This window comes from Suncus etruscus, chromosome 1 (assembly GCF_024139225.1).
Source record: "Suncus etruscus isolate mSunEtr1 chromosome 1, mSunEtr1.pri.cur, whole genome shotgun sequence".
Classification (NCBI taxonomy): domain Eukaryota; kingdom Metazoa; phylum Chordata; class Mammalia; order Eulipotyphla; family Soricidae; genus Suncus; species Suncus etruscus.
In genome coordinates, this window is record NC_064848.1 from 26286418 (window position 1) to 26301997 (window position 15580).

General features: G+C 35.8%; 1 long non-coding RNA gene across 1 annotated transcript in view; it reads right to left on the reverse strand.

Moving 5' to 3' along the window:
- Nucleotides 1–13668: 13668 nt before the first annotated feature.
- LOC126023975 (uncharacterized) overlaps nucleotides 13669–15580 on the reverse strand; it is a 32796-nt gene continuing 30884 nt past the window's right edge. Inside the window, exon 3 of the long non-coding RNA XR_007500865.1 lies at nucleotides 13669–13779. This is a non-coding gene — a long non-coding RNA (uncharacterized LOC126023975). The remainder of the gene's footprint in view (nucleotides 13780–15580) is intronic.

The following is a 15580-nucleotide window of genomic DNA, read 5'->3' on the forward strand; positions in this document are numbered from 1 at the left end:
TCTGCTGGGTTATGACAATGAAATACAGTGTTTAGAAAGAGATATTGGAACATCCATTAGAAAGGATGAGAGGGGGAAACCCAAATAGATTTGTCCTTATAGACAATTTCTCTTCACAACCCTGCAACACTTCTTTCAAGCACACATAAAGACCAAATGGCATGAATGGAGCTGTTGAATTTCTAGGTTTCTGCTATACTCAGTTGTATATGAGTGCATGTATATAAGGTTGCATATTGATACTCAACAGAATAAGATAATGGCTTCAGTCTTGACTGCACATTAGAATAACTTGTAATCTTAAAAACATACCATAAAATTAAAAATGTAGTTATTAATGTTACTGGTATTGCAAGCATTCCATGTGATTTTCATGTGTGACTAGGGTTAAAAGTCATTGAAAAGGACTGTGAAAAATTGTGAGTGCTGCCTGTGTGTGTCTGTCTACTGTCCTGTGACGTGAACCTCTTGGGAGTGGATCGAAAAGAGGCTCCAGCAGAGCACGGCCGTGTAGCGAAGTGGAGGGGCTGTACGCTCTTTCTAAGAAAAGAACACCATCACAACAAGAAGAAAAAAATCACACTAAGAACTGTGCTGGATCACTGAAGCCCAGTATTTCTCTCCGGACTGTCTTCTCTGCTGCTGTGCTCGGGCCTAAGATTTGATCCTGTGAAAGGCTTCATCCACAGAGGACTCCCCTCCCTTGGAGGCAAGTCGACCCACCCAGAAAGGGTGGAGCCAGAGAGTGTGGCTGCATACATCAGTTAGCCAATGAATACCACCACAACACGTAGAAAAACCCACAATACAAGTGTGACAATGGGGAAACAACGCAGGCCAGCATCAGACATAGAGAATAAAGATGACAATTCTGATGAACAGATAATGACCAAGCAACTAATCAACCTCTCAGATAAGGACTTTAGACAAGCAATATGGAAGATGCTCAAAGAACTCAAAGAAACCATGGATAGAGTTGAACAGAACACTAATAAGAACCAAGAAAATATGAAGACAGAAATCACAAAACTCCAAACTGAAATAATATGTCAACTAACGGACCTGAAAAACTCAGTAAACCAAGTGAATGAGAAAATGGATAAGCTCTGGGACAATATATCAGAAGCTGAGAATAGACTTGGTGCTGTGGAAGATGAGATAAATAACAATTCCATACAGTGGGAGAGATTGGAAAAAAAACTTAAAGCAAATGAGCAGACAATGAAAAAATTAGTCAAAGAATGGGAACAGATGAAAATAGAAGTCTGTGATAAGCTCAACAGAAACAACTTAAGATTCATTGGAGTCCCAGAGACCCAGGAAGAAAATTTCCAGGAATCAACGGTCAAGAACATTATTAAAGAGAAACTTTCAGAGCTAAAAAATATATGTGATCAAATCCTGCATGCTCGAAGAGTACCAACCAAAAGAGACCCCAGAAAAAATACCCCAAGACACATCCTAGTCACAATGACAAATCCCACAGATAGAGACAGAATTCTGAAAATGCAAGATCAAAAAGGGAAATTACATTCAAGCAAGCATCCTTGAGATTTACAGCAGACCTGTCACCAGAAACACTCAATGCCAGAAAGCAGTGGTGGGATATTGTGACAAGACTGAAAGAAATGAATGCTTCACCTAGAATACTGTACCCAGCAAAACTCACTTTCCAGTATGACGGAAGAATACATGGTTTCACAGACAAAAAACAGCTCAGAAACTTTACAGACTCAAAACCAGTCTTAAGAGAAAAACTGAAAGACCTAATCTAAGACAAGACTGACCAAAAGACACACCAAATTTCGATATAAAGATGGCATTAAATTCCAGGACAATTCTTTCTCTCAACGTCAATAGACTAAATGCACCAGTTAAGAGACACAGTGGCTAAATGGATCAAAAAACTCAATCCAACCTTCTGCTGCCTACAAGAAACACACCTGAATAGTCAGAACAAACATAGACTCAAAATAAAAGGCTGGAGAAAAATTATCCAAGCAAACAACACCCATAGAAAAGCTGGAGTGGCCATACTAATATCAGATAATGCAAGCTTTATACTCAGGAAGGTTATAAGGGACAAAGATGGACATTTTATATTAATCAAGGGGTATGTAGAGCAGGAAGAAATCACTCTCCTAAACATATATGCACCGAATGAAGGTCCAGCAAAATATTTAATACAAGTGTTGACAAATCTGAAAAATAATATCAATAACAACACAATAGTTGTGGGGGACCTCAGCACGGCTTTGTCAACACTGGATAGGTCAATCAGACTGAAACACAACAAGAATATACTAGACCTGAAGAAAGAAACGGAAGAAAGAGGCCTAGTGGATATATATAGGACACTCCATCCCCAGAAACCTGGATACACATTCTTCTCCAGTGTACATGGGACATTCTCCAGGATAGACAACATGCTGGCACATAAAATATAGCTCCATAATATCAAGAAGATAGAAAATTTGCAGGCTACCTTCGCTGACCACAAGGCTCTGAAATTATTTGTGAATACCAAAGGGACACAGAAGAAAAACTTTAACACCTGGAAGTTAAACAGCCTCATACTCAATAACCAGTGGGTCTGAGATGAAATCAAGGGGAAAATCAAAAGGTTCCTGGAAAGAAATGACAATGAAGACACAAACTATCAGAACTTATGGGACACTGCAAAAGCAGTACTGAGAGGAAAATTTATAGCTTTGCAAGTACACACCAGGAAGGAAGAAGGGGCTTACCTGAGTAGCTTAATGACACAGCTAATAGAACTAGAAAGTGCTCAACAAAAGGACCCAAAAAATAGGGAGACAGAAGGAAATAACAAAGCTGAGAGCAGAAATCAACAAAGTGGAAACCCCCAAAAATCCAAAAGGTCAACGAAAGCAGAAGTTGGTTCTTTGAAAAAATAAACAAGATTGATAGACCACTGGCAAAACTAACCAAGAAAGAAAGAGAGAAACTTGATAACTTGTATTAGGAATGAAAAATGAGAGATCACTATTAATATGGCAGAGATTCAAAGGGTAATCAGAAACTACTCTGAGAAACTTTATGCCACTAAAAATGAGAACCTGGAAGAAATGGATAAATTGTTGGATTCTTATTATCTTCCACAATTGAAGGAATGGGATGTAGCATATCTAAACACCCCCACCACTATTGATGAAATTAAAACAGTAGTCAAATGTCTGCCTAAAAACAAAAGCCAGGCCCAAATGTATTCACTAATGAATTCTTTCAAACTTTTCAAGAGGAACTACTACCAATCCTGGCAAGACTCTTTCATAAAATTGAACAAACAGAAACACTTCCAAATAGGTTTTATGAAGCCAACATCACCTTGATACCTAAACCAGACAGAGATGCTATGAAAAAAGAAAATTACAGACCAATATCGCTGATGAATGCAGATGCAAAGGTCCTCAACAAAATCCTGGCAAATAGGATTCAATGCCTCATTAAGAAGATCATCCACTATGATCAAGTAGGTTTCATCCCAGGAATGCAAGGATGGTTTAATATCTGTAAATCTATCAACATAATACACAACATCAACAACAAGAAAAATAAAAACCATATGATCATATCAATAGATGCAGAGAAAGTATTTGATAAGGTCCAATATCCATTCTTGATCAAACTCTCAGCAAGATGGGAATGGAAGGAACCTTTCTCAATATAGTTAAGGCCATCTACCACAAGCCAGTGGCAAATATTATCCTCAATGGAGAAAAACTAAAAGCCTTCCCTCTAAATTCTGGCACAAGACAAGGCTGTCCTCTCTCACCACTCCTATTCAACATAGCACTGGAAGTACTCACTATAGCGATTAGGCAAGAAAAAGATATCAAGGGAATCCAGATAGGGAAGGAAGAAGTCAAGCTCTCACTGTTTGCAGATGACATGATACTCTACTTAGAAAACCCTAAAGACTCTACCAAAAAGCTTCTAGAAACAATAGACTCATATAGCAAGGTGGCAGGCTACAAAAATAACACACAAAAATCAATGGCTTTTCTATACACCAATAGTAATAAGAAATGGACATTAAGGGGCCGGGCGGTGGCGCTAAAGGTAAGGTGCCTGCCTTGCCTGCGCTAACCTTGGACGGACCGCGGTTCGATCCCCCGGTGTCCCATATGGTCCCCCAAGCCAGGAGCAACTTCTGAGCACATAGCCAGGAGTAACCCCTGAGCGTTACTGGGTGTGGCCCAAAAACCAAAAAAAAAAAAAAAAAAGAAAAAAAAAGAAATGGACATTAAGAAAACAACCCCATTCACAATAGTGCCACACAAACTCAAATATCTTGGAATCAACTTGACTAAAAATGTGAAGGTCCTATACAAAGAAAACTATAAAACTTTGCTCCAAGAAATAAGAAAGGACACGCAAAAATGGAAACACATACCCTGCTCATGGATTGGCAGGATTAACATCATCAAAATGGCAATACTCCCCAAGGCATTATACAGATTTAATGCTATCCCTCTAAAGACACCCATGACATTCTTCAAAGAAGTGGATCAAGCACTTTTGAACTTTGTTTGGAACAATAAACACCCTAGAATAGCTAAAGCAATCATTGGAATAAAGAATATGGGAGGAATTACTTTCCCCAACTTTAAACTTTACTACAAAGCAATAGTTATCAATATAGCATGGTATTGGAATAAGGACAGGCCCTCATATCAGTGGAATAGGCTTGCATACTCAGAAAATGTTCCCCAGACATGCAATCACCCAATTTTTGATAAAGAAGCAAGAAATCCTAAATGGAGCAAAGAAAGCCTCTTCAACAAGTGGTGTTGGCACAATTGGCTAGCCACTTGCAAAAAATTTAACTTAGACCTCCAGCTAACGTCATGTATGAAGGTAAAATCCAAATGAATTAAAGAACTCCATATCAGACCCAAAACCATAAGATATATAGAACAACACACAGGCAAAACACTCCAGGACATTGATACTACAGGCATATTCAAGGAGGAAACGGCACTCTCCAAGCAAGTGAAAGCAGAGATTAACAGATGGGAATATATTAAGCTGAGAAGCTTCTGCACCTTAAAGGAAATAGTGCCCAGGATACAAGAGCCACCCACTGAGTGGGAGAAACTATTCATCCAATACCCATCAGATAAGGGGCTAATCTCCAAAATATACAAGGCACTGACAGAAATTTACAAGATAAAAACATCTATTCCCATCAAAAAATGGTTTGAAGAAATGGACAAACACTTTGACAAAGAAGAAATACAAATGGCCAAAAGACACATGAAAAAATGCTCCACATCACTAATCATCAGGGAGATGCAAATCAAAACAACTAATGAGGTACCACCTCACACCGCAGAGAATCGCACACATCACAAAGAATGAGAATAAACAGTGTTGGAGGGGATGTGGAGAGAAAGGAACTCTTATCCACTGCTGGTGGGAATGCTGTCTAGTTCAACCTTTATGGAAAGCGATATGGAGATTCCTCCAAAAACTGGAAATCGAGCTCCATACGATCCAGCTATACCACTCCTAGGAATATACCCTAGGAACACAAAAATACAAAACAAAAACCCCTTCCTTACACCTATATTCATTGCTGCACTATTTATCATAGCAAAACTCTGGAAACAACCAAGATGCCTTTCAACAGACGAATGACTAAAGAAACTGGTATATATACACAATGGAATATTATGCAGCTGTCAGGAGAGATGAAGTCATGATATTTCCTATACATGGATGTACACGGAATCTATTATGCTGAGTGAAATAAGTCAGAGAGAGAGAGAGAGAATAATGGAGAATGGCCTCACTCATCTATGGGTTTTAAGAAAAATGAAAGACATTCTTGCAATAATAATTTTCAGACACAAAAGAGAAAAGAGCTGGAAGTTCCAGCTCACCTCAGGAAGCTCACCACAAAGAGTGATGAGTTTAGTTAGAGAAATAACTACATTTTGAACTGTCCTAACAATGAGAATGTATGAGGGAAATGGAAAGCCTGTCTAGAGTACAGACGAGGGTTGGGTGTGTAGGAGGGAGATTTGGGATATTGGTGATGGGAATGTTGCACTGGTGATGGGTGGTGTTCTTTATATGACTGAAACCCAAACACAACCATGTATGAAATCAAGGTGTTTAAATAAAATATAAAAAAAATAAAAACATTATTAAAAATTAAAAATCAAATAAAAACTCAAAGATAAATGACTTGGCTTTTTTTTTGTAGTTTTTCACATTATTTTATTTTATGTTTTAAAGTTTCTTTTCTTTCTTTCTTTTTTTTTTTTTGTTTGGTTTTAGGGCCACACCCGGTGAGCTCAGGGGTTACTCCTGGCTATGCGCTCAGAAGTCGCTCCTGGCTTGGGGGACCATATGGGACGCTGGGGGATTTAACCGTGCTCCATCCTAGGCTAGCGCAGGCAAGGCAGGCACCTCACCTCTAGCGCCACCACACAGGTGTTTTAAAGTTTCTAACTTAATAGTTCTTATCACATTCAAAATGTTTAAGTATAGGCTGATGAATATATGTAGAGAGAAAGGACTTGGTTTATTTTTAAATTTCTCAAACCTAAATTTTGCTATTCATCTTTTTCTTTCTTATGGGGCCCTTAGCCCTATAGTTCAAAGGCAGTGAAAATGTTGGGGGTCAGAGGAACATCTTTTCAGTGTACCACCTGTACCACAGATCAGACTGTCCTTCATCCACTAGCATAACAGTAGGAGGGGGTGGAGTGATAGCACAGTGGGTAGGGCATTTGCCTTACACTTGGCCAACTCAGGTTTGATACCATGTTGGCTTTTTATATTGTCCCCAAGCCCACTAGGAATGATGAGTGGTTTCTGAGTGCATAGCCAGGAGTAACTCTTGAGAATCATCTTGGATAGGTCCCAAACAAATAAACAAAAACAAACAAAAAACAAAAAAAAGAAACTCAAAAATCCCCAAAACTGTGGCATGTGATAGATAATTCAGGGGCCGTTAGATAATAAATGTGCTGCCACTTTGTTGTGCTTCCCTCCAGTTTCCTAACTAGGGCTAAGGAAAACCATAAAACTGAGAACTTGCACAAATAAATTTATTCAAAATAAAAAATATAAGCAGTACTGCAAAATAATTCATGATAAACCAAAAAATAAGCTTTAGACAGTATGTTCTTGTGGAAAATATAGTCTCTCTAGTAACATTTCTGCCTTTTTCTTCTACAAGAAATTTCCATTTAAACCAAGATAAATCCTTTTACCTTCATGTATGGCTTGCATTTTTTATGTTTAGAAAAATAGTTTTCATATCCCTATATCAGAAATGGGTACTTTTTAAAACAAAACATGAAGAAAAGTAATTAACTGGGAGCTATGTTCTCTCTAACTTTGGAGAAGCCCGAATTTTCTCTTGAGCACACATTACTCTCTCCTCTTCCTGAGTATCTTGACTACTTTGAAGAAAAAATGGCCATGCCTTAATGGAAGGCATAGAATTAAAAATTTGCTTGTGTTATGTGCAAACTTGTATAAGTAGATATGTTTGTGTAAGTGGACTGTGCTTAGATGAGTGTTTGTCAGTATCTATGGAACATGGGATACTATATATTTTTTCTTCCTCCTTCCTTTCCATCCTCCTTGTCCCTCCCTCCCTTCTTCACTTCCTTTCTTTCCTCCTTCCCTCCCTTTTTCCTTACTCCCTCCATCTCTCCTGCTTTCTTTTTTCTTTCCATTTTCCCTCTTTACTTTATCCTTCCATCCTTTCCTTCCTTATTTCTTTTTCTCCTTCCTTCTTGCTTCCTTAATTTCTCCCTCCCTCCTTTCCTCTCTTCTTTCTTCCTTCTCCCTTCATTCTTTCCTTCTTATCCCCCTTCTTTTTTCCTTCGTTAAAGAGAAAAAAATAAAAAAACGTTGATTCTTAAAAAATGTAGTTTTGTTCTTGTCTAAATATTTTCCCTTTATACTAAGTGTTTTAGGTGTGTTCTAAAATAAATAAATGTGATATATTGATAAATAAATACATTTATCATAAATAGATGTATATAATAAAAATGTGTATACATTTATCACCAAAAAGTTGCCAAGAGATGTCAAGTCTCTGTGGTATTTGCCATTTTTCTAGGTTGTATTTTTCTATCATCTCTTCTATTTCTTTCTTTCTTTTTTCTTTCTTTCTTTTCTTTCTTTCTTTCTTTCTTTCTTTCTTTCTTTCTTCTTTCTTTCTTTCTTTCTTTCTTTCTTTCTTCTTTCTTTCTTTCTTTCTTTCTTTCTCTTCTTTCTTTCTTTTCTTTCTTTCTTTCTTTCTTTCTTTCTTTCTTTCTTTCTTTTTTCTTTCTTTTTCTTTCTTTCTTTTTCTTTCTTTTCTTTCTTTTCTTTCTTTCTTTCTTTCTTTCTTTCTTTCTTTCTTTTTCTTCTTTCTTTCTTTCTTTCTTTCTTTCTTTCTTTCTTCTCTCTCCTTTCTTTCTTTCTTTCTTTCTTTTTTCTTTCTTTTCTTTCTTTCTTTTCTTTCTTTCTTTCTTTCTTTCTTTCTTTCTTTCTTTTCTTTCTTCTTTCTTCTTTCTTTTTTTCTTTCTTTCTTTCTTCTTTCTTTTCTTTCTTTTTTTTCTTTTTTCTTCTTTTTCTTCTTCTTTCTTTCTTCTCTTTCTTTCTTTTTCTTTCTTTCTCTTCTCTTTTCTTTTTCTTCTTTTCTTCTTCTTTTCTTTCTTTCTCTTTTCTTTCTTTCTTCTTTCTTCTTTCTCCTTTTCTTTCTTTCTTTCTTTTTTTTTCTTCTTTCTTTCTTCTTTTTTCTTTCTTCCTTCTTTCTTTTTCTTCTTTTTCTCTTTTTTTTTTTCTTCTTTTTCTTTTCCTTCTTTCTTCTCTTTTCTTCTTTTCTCTTCTTTCTTTCTTTATTCTTTCTTTCTTTCTTCTTCTTTCTTTCTTCTTCTTTCTTTCTCTTTCTTCTTCTTTTTCTTTCTTTCTTTCTTTCTTCTTTCTTTCTTTCTTTCTTTTTCTTTTTTTCTCTTTCTTTCTTTCTTTCTTTTCTTTCTTTCTTTTCTTTCTTTCTTTCTTTCTTCTTTTCTTTTTCTCTTTCTTTCTTTCTTTCTTTCTTTCTTTCTTTCTTTCTTTCTTTCTTTCTTTCTTTCTTTTCTTCTTTCTTTCTTTCTTTCTTTCTTCTTTCTTTCTTTCTGTTCTTTCTTTCTTTCTTTCTTTCCCTTTCTTTCTTTCTTTCTTTCTTTCTTTCTTTCTTTCTTTCTTTCTTTCTTTCTTTCTTTCTTTCTTTCTTTCTTTCTTTTCTTTCTTTTTCTTTCTTTTCTTCTTCTTTCTTTCTTTTTTCTTTCTTTCTTTCTTTCTTTCTTTCTTTCTTAATTTCTTTCTTTCTCTTTCTATCTTTCTTTCTCTTTCTTTCTTCTTTTTTTCTTTTTCTTTCTTTCTTTTTCTTCTTCTCTTTCTTTCTTCTTTCTTTTTTTTCTTCTCTTCTTCCTTCTTTCTTTCTTTCTTTTTCTTTTCTTTCTTTCTTTCTTTCTTTCTTTCTTTCTTTCTTTCTTTCTTTCTTTCTTTTCTCTTTCTTTCTTTCTTTCTTTTCTTTTCTTTTCTTTCTTTCTTTCTCTCTCTTCTCTTCCTTCCTTCTCTCTCCTTCCTTCCTTCCTTCCTTCCTTCCTTCCTTCCTTCTTCCTTCCTTCCTTCCTTCCTTCCTTCCTTCCTCCTTTCCTTCCTTCCTTCCTTCCTTTTCCTTCTTCCTTTCTTTCTTTCCTTTCCTTTCTTTCTTTCTTTCTTTCTTTCTTTCTTTCTTTCTTTCTTTCTTTCTTTCTTTCTTTCTTTCTTTTTTCTTTCTTTCTTCTTTCTTTTTTGTTCACATCTAGTGGTTTTAGAGGTTGTTCCTGGCTCTGAGCTCTGGAGTCACTCCTGGTAAGGCATGGGGAACTATATAGGATGCCCGGGAATTACATCCAGGTAGGCCTCATGCATCACCTAGGTCAATGATGCATCATGCATCATCCTTCACTCTGGTTGCAACTTTTTGAGCCCATAATTTTCTCTTTGCAAAAGTAAAAACCAACACCATACCACCACCATCACCATACATGTCTGTGTCCAGAGCCCTCAGTGAAAACAAGCTCTACATTCAACTGTTAGGTAGCTTCCTGTTCCTAGAAAAGTCACCATCTTGTTATCTTTTTCCTGCCTCTCTTACCCAGGTGTTTTCTAAAACTTTTCTAAAGTTTTCTAAATTTTTTTTCTACTCCACATTGAACTAACTCATAATTTCATCAACCCAACTCATAGGAATCCACTAATTAACTCACGCAAAGTGTCTTCTTAAAGTACCCTGTGCAGAAATATTTGAACACCAGCAATTCTATCTTAGCTCTAAATTTGACTCTAGTTCTCTCAGCCTCCAGTTCCTTATAAATCCTGTCATTTCTAACTTAGGATATTCTCTGAAGTCTTTTAATTTTCGCTGATTCAGCTGTCATCACTTGGTCCTAGTTAGTTCAGACTTTCTTTGGAATATTTCAGAAGCTTCCTAATGATTGTGAACTGAAGTTGGTAATATTTATCTATGTGCATAATCTTCCCTTTGTAGGCATATCTAAGAAATTTAGTATCTAAGAGGATCTATCTGATTGGTTTTCACTATTTGGTAGAACCAAATAGACGGGCATGCCCGTCTCCCCAGATGAAAGAGGGTTCGCCCTCACACATTTGTTACTTTTACATATTTTCCATTTAATGGAGAGAGGAACCTGAAAAACCAGAGGAGAGCAGGGTCACATATACAAAGTTTCAGTGTCTTAAATATTATGCACTTAGAATTATAGACCTACACGGGACTTCATGTGACCAAGAAATAAATCTAATGCGTTGCAACAGGCTTTCTGGCCACATCTTTTGATTCATTTTCATTTTCATGCCATTGTACTTGCCAGTATCTAATACGGCATTATTGATTTACCTTATTGTTATGTCAAAGAATACTACTCTTATGATGAGCTACTAGTCTTTTTAATCAAACTAGAAATGGGACTCTTGTAATTGATTGTATTTTCCCTTTTATATTAGCTGTAATAAGTTCAGTGGCATTTGTATAATATCTAATTAAGGAACTGCATTTTCTTCCTGATTTCATCTTATAATTTGGTCTTAATTTCCTTTTTCACTAATTTAATATAGAAAAAATACTGCTTGCACATAGATTTGTATCCAAACTTTAAAAAAAATGAGAATAGCAAAATTTATCTATATTCTCTCTAATGCCATAAAATTTGTGTCTAAGTATATTACCAAGAAAATCTTATGAACTATGACATGTGCTTCAGAATCACCGAGATTCTATTTATTTTACAGGTTTACAGTTTGTTAATTATAGAAAGAGCATTTTTCCCAAGTAAATATAATTTTCATAGCTAGCTGTCATTTGGATATTATGGAGAAGTATATTTCAGGATAGGGAAGAAAACAAACATAAAAAGAAGGCAGTAAACCCACCAAAGGAAGCTCCTTTCACTTGTGTCTGAGAAGATAACACATCTATGCTTCTCTAGAAACTAGATAGCTAGGCATGATACATCCCTTCTTTTCTGTACTTTAAGGCAAACTTGTGCATGATTCACTAAATATCCCAAGGCCAGATTTACTTTGTGTATTGAAGACCTTTAAAAAAAAAACAAACTCTTGAGATCTTTTCCAAGAAATTATGATTCTTTTTTTGGGTGGGGGATAAAATTAGTTGTTCTGTTAAGGTCACAGATATAGCTTATCTTGAATGTGTGAAATCCTACACTGGATTTCCAGCAGCACAAAACCAAAACCGAACCAAAATAAAACAAAAATAACCATGACTCAAAGACTTTTTTTATTGTGTATGTATACATATGTGAAAACTAACAGGAAAACAGTTGATTTATTGGTGGTTAATAGAAGATAAACATAGGCTCTCTCACTTATTTTTAAAACAATATCTTTATTTAAGCACCATATTTACAAACATGCTTGTAGTTGGGTTTCAGTTATTAAAAAACACCCCCCCTTCACCAGTGCAACCTTCTCATCACCAATGGTCCCCGTCCTCTTCCTCCCCTACTTACTGCCTTGTTGAGATAGGCATTCTACTTCTCTCACTCACTACTATTGTCATGTTAATTGTTAGTGTATTATTTCTAACTGCCTTTCATTACTCTTTGTGGTAAGTTTCTTATTGTGACCAGTCCTTTCAGCTCTCATCTCTATTGTCTTTGTGTACTATTAATTACAATAATGTCATTTTTTTCTTAAATCCCATAGATGAGTGAGACTATTCTGTGTCTATCTCTCTCCCTCTGACTTATTTCACTTAGCATAATCATTTTCATGTCCATTATGCATAGGAAAATTTCATGATTTTATTTTTCCTGATGGCTGTATAGTATTCCATTTTGTATATGTACCACTGTTTCTTTAGCAACTCGTATGTTGTTGGGCATCTGGGTTGTTTCCAGATTATAGTTATTTTAAATAACTCTGCAATGAATATAGGTTGCAGAAGGCATTTTTTGTGTTGTGTTTTTGTGTTCCTAATGCATATCCCTAGGAGTGATATCTCTGGATCATATGGGAACTCAATTTCCAGTATTTTGAGGAATTTCCATATTGTTTTCCATAAAGGCCAAGAACAGATCCGGAGGGTACGACAGCAGAAAACATCTCCTGAGGGTATGTCATCAGAGTTGCGGTGAAACACCCCACCAGAACAGCTTGCGAGGGCAAGAAAGCAGGCTTTCTCGCTTTTGAAGAAAACAAAACAGAAGCTCTATTCACTGGGATGTTTATAATCCGAGGTTTTATTTCAAAGTGCCACTAGATGGCGCAGGCAATTCTTGGGATGCAGGAATTTTCTGGTATTTGGGGTTTTTACTTACCCTGTGAATTTCACTTGAAATACCAAGTTTATGAAGCTTTGTTGAGACATGCCACTTTGGTTTCTTTCTGTGAGCTAGAAACCCAGAAGGCACACTGTTTTACTTGACAAGTTGATTGAGATTCATTAAGAAAATGCTCTATTTTCTAAAGAGAGAAAGTGAACCACTACAGAAATATTAGTTCACATTTTTTCTTATTTCCAGCAGGTAAGTGGTCCTTCTCTCTATTCAATATTTCTCTATTTATTCTTATCTACAGTGAATTAGGTTTGTGCCCTGAACAACTGTTTACAACCAGGTTCTAATGGACCTATGATAGGTCTAATTCTATTTTTTCTACCTTTGAGGCTGATAAAATATTTAAGAAACTAAAGATGATTCAGACACAGCATTTGTAGAAGGTCTCATCCATTCAGGTTACAATGGCAAATTCTCATGCAGGGGAATTTATCTGCAACAACTGTGCCAGCGCCAGCCAAATCCTGAGAGAAAGAAAAGAATTTTATGAGCTCTCTCAGGGAATAGTCAAACTCGTTTCTTTTTTTGTACATCGGGTGAGGGCCAAAGCTCTGAGTTTACATATAAGTATTTGCTGCTTTCCATTGAATGATCTCAAAGCACACTTGCTGCTTTATTCCATGGAGCTGCCTCTTTCCTCTTCCCTGTCAAAATAGGAAGATGTGCTGTAATTTTTTTTTTTTTTCTCCAAAGAGATTGGATTCCTTGCTTGGCTTTGTTCCAGCCCAGCTGCTTGTCGTTCAGGGAACTGCTATTCACTTGGTGCCAGGACATACCAATGTGTTTTCTTCTTCCCCGAGTGACATACACTGGTGGGTCACTGCCTGAAACAGTGGAGCAGCGTGGTGTGTGTCCATCCGTGAAGATTCCTTGTTGTTCATTCTCCTCTGGATTCCATCTGGCAGAATCAGAAACCTACCTTCATTAAAAAACAAAACTCAGCCATTCAAAACCCTCCAAAACAATGCGAAAAATAAACATAAAAAATCTAAAATAATTGCCTTTTTTTTAAAAAAAAATAATGGCTAGCATTTGTTGAAGGCATAACTATTGTCAGCTACTACTGTTTTAAGTACTCAATTATCTGATGTAATTCTCACATGAACATCTCATACCCTGAGTTTTTATATTTATTTCAATTTTACAAATAAACAAACAAAAAACAAGATTTAGTGTGCAATGTAATATAGTAGATGAATAACAGCAAAACTTTGAGTCCAGGCAGCTAGAAACTAGTTGAAACTAGAGAACTAGAGAAACTAGAACTAGAGACCAAAAGTTTTTGTTGGTTTTTCTTGGTTTTATATTTTTTTAAATTATTTGGGACCATGACTTTTAAACCAGAAAAATACTCAGGTACAAAATCTTACAATATAGAGTAAATCTTGCAATTAGTCATTAGGAAAGGGTGCTTTTCCTATAATTTGAGCTGAATTTCATCTGGGAGATAATTAAACAGATGCTCAAAACCCAGTAAGTAAATCTGGAGGACAGAGTGCATTCTATTATATCTACTTCTTACTGGTGAAGCTATCAAGAAGAGGAAAATATCCTAACGAAATCTTATTGGTATTATCCTATGTGTCTTCCCAGTCCTTATTAACTGTAGAAAGTGAGCTACAAGGGGCTGGAGTGGTGGTGCAAGCGGTAGGGCGTCTGCCTTGCTTCCGCTAACCTAGGACAGACTATGGTTTGGTCCCATATGGTTCCCCAAACCAGGGGCAATTTCTGAGTGCATAGCCAGGAGCATCATTGGGTGTGCCCCCCCCCAAATGTAAGCTACAAGAAGATACATTTTTGGTTTTTGATGACTCACTTCTACTTTTATCTGTGAGAGATAACGGATAGAGAACATATGCAAGATGATATCGGGAAGCTTTCTACATCAGTAATATACTATTTTCTTTGAGATGACAGAACTTTAGAGGAAAGACAGAAATACAAAGCTTAGGAAAGAACGTTTTTGGAATTATATATACAATTTGGGCAACGAAGAGAACAAGCAGGTATAATGATTAGAATCAGCTACCTCCAGGGGTATAAAATATTACAAATTGAAAATAAAGAAGGTAGAAATTTATACAGCCCACAGGACATTGAAATTTCTTTAACTGGTGTATCATAAAGAGATAACTTACACAAAGGGAAAATAGAGTACATTGTCTTTGGTATGGAACAATAATAATCTCAATAGAAGAATTTCTAGTTGATTTGGTGACACTCTTCTTTGGGAAAAAAAGTATAAAACTTTCATGACTTTAAGAAGCAAAGTAAAACTCTGATTATGTTGTGATATATGAATATTAATTTGTGATTTAATGTATTATTTTGTAATGTAGTATGAATATGATGCTATGTAAGTAGAAGTAATCTCACATTACATCATACTACTAATCAAAGAACAATAGATTAGATATTTCAAACAATATAGAAAGAGTTTTAGAAGTTTTTTTTTAAGTTTTATTATACTTATTGAGAGTATACTGGTAATTTTATTTTTATTTTTTTTGAGGTATGCACTTTCAGCAGTGCTTGGAGGTCATCCAGTCTTTCTTAGAGGGTTTACAATACTGGTCAAATCCAGGACCTTGTACATACAAAGCATTGACTCTGCCACTTCAGTCACATCACTAATACTGTGGGAGAGTACAGTCCTTTATAAACTACAATTTGAGGGTCAATACCAATTACAGTCAAGA